The following is an 8194-nucleotide window of genomic DNA, read 5'->3' on the forward strand; positions in this document are numbered from 1 at the left end:
ATAAAGCTACAGGTGAATCTAGCCACCGAGTCAGATTTTTAAAATGCTTTTCGGGAAAGCATGAGAAGCTATTATCTGATAGCATGCAACACCCCAAAAGACCCGTAGGGGATGTAAACAAAAGAATTAGCATAGTCGGCGCTACACAAACCGCACAATAAAATATAAAACATTAATTACATTTTAATTACCTTTGACCATCTTCTTTCTTTGCACACCTTGATGTCCCATAATCAATACTGGGTCTTTTTTGGATTAAATCGGTCCATATATAGCCTAGATATCGATCTATGAAGACTGTGTGATAAACGGAAAAAAATAGCGTTTCATAACGTAACGTCATTTTTTAAAAGATAAAAACTTTCACAAAACACTTCAAATACCTTTCTAATGCAACTTTAGGTATAACTAACGTTAATAAGCTATAAAAATCTGAAAAAAAATAGCGTTTCATAACAACGTCATTTTTAAAAGATTTAGGTAAACTTTCACAAAACACTTCGAAATACCTTTCTAATGCAACTTTAGGTATAACTACACGTTAATAAGCTATAAAAATCATCAGGAGGCGATGTAAATTCGATAGCTGGGTGTGGAAAAATGTCCGGAAAAAAGAAAGACAATGCCTCGGGTTGGTGGTCGGAGGGAATCGGTTCCCTTTGGTCGGATCTACCAAGAATCAAATCAGAATCAAATGAGGAGACTCTATACATCCTGTGGAAGCTGTAGGTTTTCTCTTTAATACGGTTCACCTTCAACAATTCCTGGATGGATATTTTTTTCCATCTCCAGTGATCAGATTTTCCTGCGTGATGAAACAGACGTTCTGTTATAGTCACAGCCGTGATTTAAACAGTTTTGGAAACGTCTGAGTGTTTTCTATCCACATACTAATCATATGCATATATATATTCCTGGCATGAGTATTTGCGCGATTTTTATTAAAAAGTAGGGGGAGGCTTAACAGGAGAAATAAAAGTTTATCCTTTTTGGGATTGGGGCAACACTTTTGGATGAATAGAAGTTTCTAAAACTATTATTATTAGTTTGAATGAAACTGTATCTATCTGTGAGTATAACAGAACTCATATGGCAGGTGAAAACCTGAGAAAACCCAACCAGGAAGTGGGAAATCTGAGGTTTGTCGTTTTTCAAAGCTTTCAAAGCTACCGAATACACAGTGTCTATGGAGTCAAGTTGCACTTCCTATGGCTTCCTATGGCTTCCACTAGATGTCAACCGTCTTTAGAAACTTGTTTTAGGCTTCTGCTATAAATGTTTATTTTGAGTATTTCTGCAAAATCACCGGATGTTTTGGAATCAAAACATTACTGCATGTAACGCGCCAATGTAAACCGAGATTTTGGGATATAAATATGCACACTATCGAACAAAACATACATGTATTGTGTAACATGATGTACTATGAGTGTCATCTGATGAAGATCATCAAAGGTTAGTAATTAATTGGATCTATATTTCTGCTTTATGTGACTCCTATCTTTGGCTGGAAAAATGGTGTGTTTTTTTGACTTGGCTATGACCTAACAATCATATGTTGTGCTTTCGCTGTAAAGCATTTTTGAAATCGGACACGATGGGTAGATTAACCTCTTGCGTCGACCCGAGACGCAATCGTCCCATCTAGGCATCAGCAAATGCAAATACGCTACGCCAAATGCTAATAGCACTCGTTAAAACTCAAACGTTCATTAAAACACACATGCAGGGTACTGAATTAAAGCTACACTCGTTGTGAATCTAGCCAACAAGTCAGATTATTAAAATGCTTTTCGGCGAAAGCATGAGAAGCTATTATCTGATAGCATGCAACACCCCGAAATACCTGAATGCGAAGTAAACAAAAGAATTTGCGTAGCCGGAGCTACACAAATAGCAGAAATAAAATATAAAACTTTCATTACCTTGGACGAGCTTCTTTGTTGGCACTCCTATATGTCCCATAAACATCACTATTGGGTCTTTTTTTCGATTAAATCGGTCCATATATACCCAAAATATCCATTTATGGAAACTGTGTGATTCAGAAAAAAACAAAAATTAAAAAAGTTGACAATAAACTTTCACAAAACACTTCGAAATACTTTTGTAATCCAACTTAGGTATTAGTAAACATGAATAATCTTTCAAATTGATCACGGGGCGATGTGTATTCAATAGCTCCACGATTTCAAATCATGTTCCGAAATCTCTCTTCCAAAACTTCCTTTCGGAGACCGGATGGAAAGTGGTCTCTCTAACTCGTTTGACCAAGAAACAACGAGAAGGCAATTGACAAGACTGGCGACATCGTGTGGAAGCTGTAGGACTTGCAATCTCGGCCCCATTTAATTTCGTGCACGCAAGTGGCGCATGGATATTTTTTCCCGTTTTCAGTGATCAGTTTTTCTTGCGCTTTTCGATGAAACAGACGCTCTGTTATAGTCACAGCCGTGATTTAACCAGTTTTAGAAACGTGAGAGTGTTTTCTATCCACACATACTAATCATATGCATATACTATATTCCTGGCATGAGTAGCAGGACGCCGAAATGTTGCGCGATTTTTAACAGAATGTTCGAAAAAGTAGGGGGTCAACTTAAGAGGTTTTAACAAGATGTTTCTTTTTCATTTGCTGTATTGGACTTGTTAATGTGTGGAAGTTACATATTTCAAAAAATATTTTTGAATTACGCGCGCTGCGTTTTCAGCGGAATGTTGTCGAGGGGTTCCGCTAGCGGAACGCCTGCGCTACAAAGGTTATGGCCCATATCACTTTTATCACTGCAAAGCAGTAAAGACACCATGTTTGTACAGATGTTAAGGAGGAGACTCAGCCTAGGAGGAAGGGTTAAATATCAGTGCTTGTGTTAAAATGTTTTTGTCTAATGCAGCTGTACTGACCCTCTGGGAAGAATAAACTTGGTTATCCTTTCATACTGTCTGTTGTGTTTTTTACACTGCTAATGGAACATTTGCGCGTAGTATAGCCTACTACCATGTGTGCATTGCTGAGCTTATGTGAAGAAATATCCTGATAGTTTATCAACATTTTAAGCTAAACGTACTGATCTGTTACGTCAGCCACATTGCATAAAACATTTTTTTTTTGATGACAGTGGTTGTATTAATTTGCGATCTACTACATAATACAACTGTCCAAGACTATGTTTGGAATATGTATTTCTTGCACAGAATAGAATAGATCGACTTTTGTACTATGGGCGATAGTAGATTGACTTATGCTAGTGCTTTTGCCTTTCGTTAGGCCTGCTCATCTTGTTGGCTGACGAAAGTAAATGTGGACAGATCTTACAAGATCTTCAATATACACCTTAGAATTGGACAGGGACGTGCACAGTTGTCTGACTTGTCTGACTTTGAGAAAGACCAGATCATGTGATGGAGAGCCATGTGAGAGACGCTTCGGATTGTGCAGCACACTCAGGGAGAAGGGCACCATGCAGCACTCCAGGCCGCAAATGGCATGTTTTTTTTTTTAGGGTACATTATTGCCATAAAGGGGATGCGGCCGTGAAATTATAGGTATTGTGAATGTGTGCAGCCTGCGCAAAAAAAACTAAGTAGAGCTCATGCCTTTCAAGTGACTTTTTAAAATCATCATTAGTGTCTCATCATGCAGCCTTACAATGTATTAAAAATCAAAACAAATAGCCCAACGTTTGTAGAACAACTCAAGTTACATTAATACCTCTAAATTAAGCATATAGAAGTGCCTATTTCTTTGTTAACCGCTCAACACAGAATAGCTGCATGTGCGCACTCCCTCAACTCGTTTGGAGAAAGTATTTATATTTTATTCACGTGTATTCAGTTGTATTCTTCATACTATAAGATAATATAAAATCATGCCACAGAACTATAAGCAAATCTTAGTCTGATAAATTAATTAGTGTAGCCCACAGCCATTTGGCAATGTCACATCAGGACTTAACATAAGGACAACTCAGAGTATTATATTATTTTCTTCTGAAATAGACTACATTTTCTTCATGTTTCTTTAGACCTGTCTAAAATAAATAATGGATGTATTGTGAAGATGTAGGCTAAATTACATGGATTTATTAGACTTTTTAAAAAGGGCTTGTAGGCTATGTGTGGAAGTCCGGAGATGATAAATGTGTTTAAGTTAATTAACGGTCAATTACTGTGAGACCCACAGTTATTTGTTTGACAATAACCGGTTGATGAAATTTTGTGACCGCCACAGCCCTACTTTTCAATCAGATCAAGCATTAGCCGGCAATACCCGACACCTGCATAGTTGCATGGTTTATGTTTAGACGGTGTCAGAAGTGTACCTGCATTGGTTCTGTAAAATTGGTGAGCAGCTGCTCTTGATCATTGTCACAAAGCCCCACCCATCCCACTCGTGTTAGAAGTTCAGAACGAGAAAGTGTAGGCTATATAGAAATAATGCACTCAAATTGAAAATCATTAAACAAAATGAGGATTTCTATCAGCCTAATCGAGGTGTAGAACTTGTAAACAAGGCTGCATGGGATTTATCTTAATGCGACACCGTGCAGTCAATGGCATTGTCCGCTTTAGACATAATGCCAAGAGCCACTTGTGGAATTGACAGCTCTAACACAGTTCTGGACCCGACATCACCAAAAAACAAACGCTATTGTGATGTCTGCTACAGCGGATCTGACTGAACAGAGCCCTTAAACATATTCATGGGCATCACCCCAGTGATATCAGATAAAATGCAGTGATGTCATAGAAGCTGGGGGGGTCAACATTGGCATGCATCTTATGTGCTGTAGGCCTAACATGACCTTACATTTTCAATGGAGGTTAAATACACAATCCTGAAATAAGGCACTGTATAAAGTATTCCTTATTATAAATGGTGGACAAGAAGATACTATATGCTCTCTTAAATGCTTTTGAAAAGCCCAGAATTTTTAGCTTCTTCTATTGTAAAATGCTCACAATAGAGGATAAAGGACCGGTCACCCACCTCCTTTCCCGATCAATGATTCATTTTAGATTGCATTGTGTACCGTGGTCCTCTTTCTGTCAGTTTACATGCCTACCCCTTTCAGCAGGTGTGAGGTAGGTGTTTAATCACATGGCCAAGCGTGCCATCCGCTAAAACCAACAGTGGAATACATCCTTTATACATTCTCTTTCTCGCGCTCTCACTCTCGCACATGTGCTCTCTCTGTAATCCCCTGATCTATCAATTAGGAATTTAAGCAGGAGGTGCAGGATGTCAGCTGTCCTTTGTGTTTAATCTCAACCATTCTTCATCTCCCTGACTCACCATTGCACATATCTTTTATCACTACTTGCTCAGTAGATTTCCCTCAGGACATTTTGAATAATTTAGATTTGGGACATGTCCATGTTCTTACCTTCACAGGTGAGCGTTCTCTGATAAATCGACGGCCTTTCCAGAGGCCGATTTCGCAGGGATCATAGTTAACTGTAAATGAGGGTATGGACGACAGCAGTGCCACAGCCTTTGAGATAGTGGGTGAGAATGGGAGTTTTGATTTTATTAGCCTTTATCTAGGAAGTCCCGTTGAGGTCAGAAGACATCTTTTACAAGGGAGACCTGGCCACAACTAGATGTCACTTTGATTGTGTCCCCAGGTTTTTCTTTATTCAGTAGGTAGTGTCACGTTGCGTCTTGTCGCAGGAGTTAACAGTGTTGTTGACTGGGGTTGTAGACACTGACTTTCATAATGTAACACTGGGGGCTGTCTTAATCTGTTCCTTTGGGATGTGGTACACAACCTTAAACCTTTGGGGATTACTTGACCAAAGAATATGTTATACAAGTGGGCTATGATACAGTGTACATATGGCTTTAGTGTCTGTTACCACTAAACATCTTCACATTTGGACATATTAGTAGTTGTATTTGACAGATTCCCCTGCAGCTTCTGGCTCTGCCCCTGGAGTTTATTGTAGATGAAGTACCTCATTACAGATTTATCTCAAACAGCTGGGAGAAATAAAAATGTAAATGACTCTCTCCCTAGCAGAGTTGTGAGGAAGTGTCATGGATCATTACATGATATGGCCTAACCCTTTCTCCTTCCCCATCAGCTGACAAGGGGAGCCAGAAACCAGAACAAACAGAAGCCGTATGTGACCTTGGGATTATAATGTTCTATGTGCGCAAAGCATAGTTCTGCGATGTCGAGCATTAACGTTTTCTCATCCCAGATCTCAGAACTGTTTTGTAGTTCATTCTGCTTTTATAACCCATTTAGGTACTTGCCTTAAAACCTCTTATGTAAAGTCCCCTGTTTTGGGGTTTACGTAGATTACATTTTCGATTACATTTAGTTACATTTAAGAGTTGAAGGTACGTAAAGTGCAGAGTATCAAAGTCCTAAGACATTCCTACAGTTTAGGGGGGTGCAATTGCAGACCCTTTTAGTTCTGAAATATCAATCTGGGTTCAGTAATAACGTTCCATCTGGCACAGAATGTTACAATTATTTCAATAAAAAAGTACAGATATTTAATGATGAATCACATCAAATATATTCAAGCGATAGTTTACTAAAATGCAGATACAATATATCCTATAGAGAACTAGCAACATTGCTGAAGTTTAGCTCTGGTCTCTGAACAGAGTAAACTACAGATAACTGGCAAAATAAAGAAAAACACTTAAATAGTAAATGAGGATGATTTGTAAATGAGGATGATACTGTATTTGGATTAAACCAATTCAAAGTAGGGGGACCCAAGTATAATAAATTACTGTAGCTGGTACATTGATCAAGTTTGATCATTAAATTACTGCTTCGTTTTTAGTTTAGTTTATTAATTCGACCATTTTAAAAAACAAGCACACATAAAACTTGAAAAAGCCATACATGCACATGAATAAAATCATTGAGGATAACACACAATAAAGTCTGAGACTTATTTCCATTGTGGTCCTCTTGAGACAAGATCGAACACAGTATGGCAGTGAAATAATTTAAAAAAACAAAGAAGTAGGACATCTATCTCATAATTCCAGTTACATCATAGGGGTCATCCATATGGGCACAGAAGACACCAAACATATTTTTTCTTTATTTTTAAAGCTTCCCAGAGAGGACGTTTTTATGGGCAGAGGCAACTCATTCCATTCTGAGACTCCAGTGGACAAGAAAGTACCTTTCCCAGCATTACTCCTGAACCTGTATATATTAGCTCACAGATCCCGCTAACGGGATCAAATTCGACAACATCCGGTGAAATCGGAGCGCGCCAAATTCAAAATACAAAATATGAAACATTCATGACAAGTGTCATACATGTTTCTTTAGCTTAGAATCTTGGTAATCGAACTGCGTTGTCCGTTTTACAATAGGCTTTACGGCGAAAAGCATAGCATTCGATTGTCTGAGGACAACACCCCACAACAACATGTGTTTTCAAACCAGCACAGGTATCAAAAAAATCATAAATAGCGATAAAATAAATCACTTACCTTTAAAGATCTTCATCTGTTTGCATTCCCAAGGGTCCCAGCTAAACAATGAATGGTTGTTTTGCTCGATAAGGTCCTTCTTTATATCCCAAAAAGTCAGTTTAGTAGGTGTCATTGAGTTCAGTAAACCACCCGTTCGACAAAGAAGTCCCAAAAGTTACCGGTAAAGTTCGTCCAAACAAGTCAAATGACGTTTCTATTTAATCCTCAGGTAGTCTAATATCAAAATAAACGCTAAAATGTAATACGGAGACTAGTAAGTTCAATAGGAAAGGAAAATAACGAAGAACATGCCCTCGTTCACTCGCGCAAAGAGACTAGTTTTGCCTTAGTGCTCCCCTTGGATAAACTACTATTCTTCATTGGTTTTTCAAAAAACAAGCCTGAAACCATGTATAAAGACTGTTGACATCTAGTGGAAGCCATAGGAACTGCAATCTGGGAGGCAGAAGTCATAGTTTTCAATATCTTCACATTTGAAGTGGCTGGGAGCACACAAAAAATTATTTCCGGATGGATTATCCTTGGGTTTTTGCCTGCCATATCAGTTATGTTATAAAAAAATCTCATTTTGTCTGTCATGGTTGAAGTGTACCTATGATGAAAATTACAGGCCTCTCTCATCTTTTTAAGTGGGAGAACTTGCACAATTGGTGGCTGACTAAATATTTTTTTGCCCCACTGTATATTAGACCCTGTGTCACACCCTGGCCTTAGTTA

This window comes from Oncorhynchus tshawytscha, linkage group LG25 (assembly GCF_018296145.1).
Source record: "Oncorhynchus tshawytscha isolate Ot180627B linkage group LG25, Otsh_v2.0, whole genome shotgun sequence".
Taxonomy (NCBI): domain Eukaryota; kingdom Metazoa; phylum Chordata; class Actinopteri; order Salmoniformes; family Salmonidae; genus Oncorhynchus; species Oncorhynchus tshawytscha.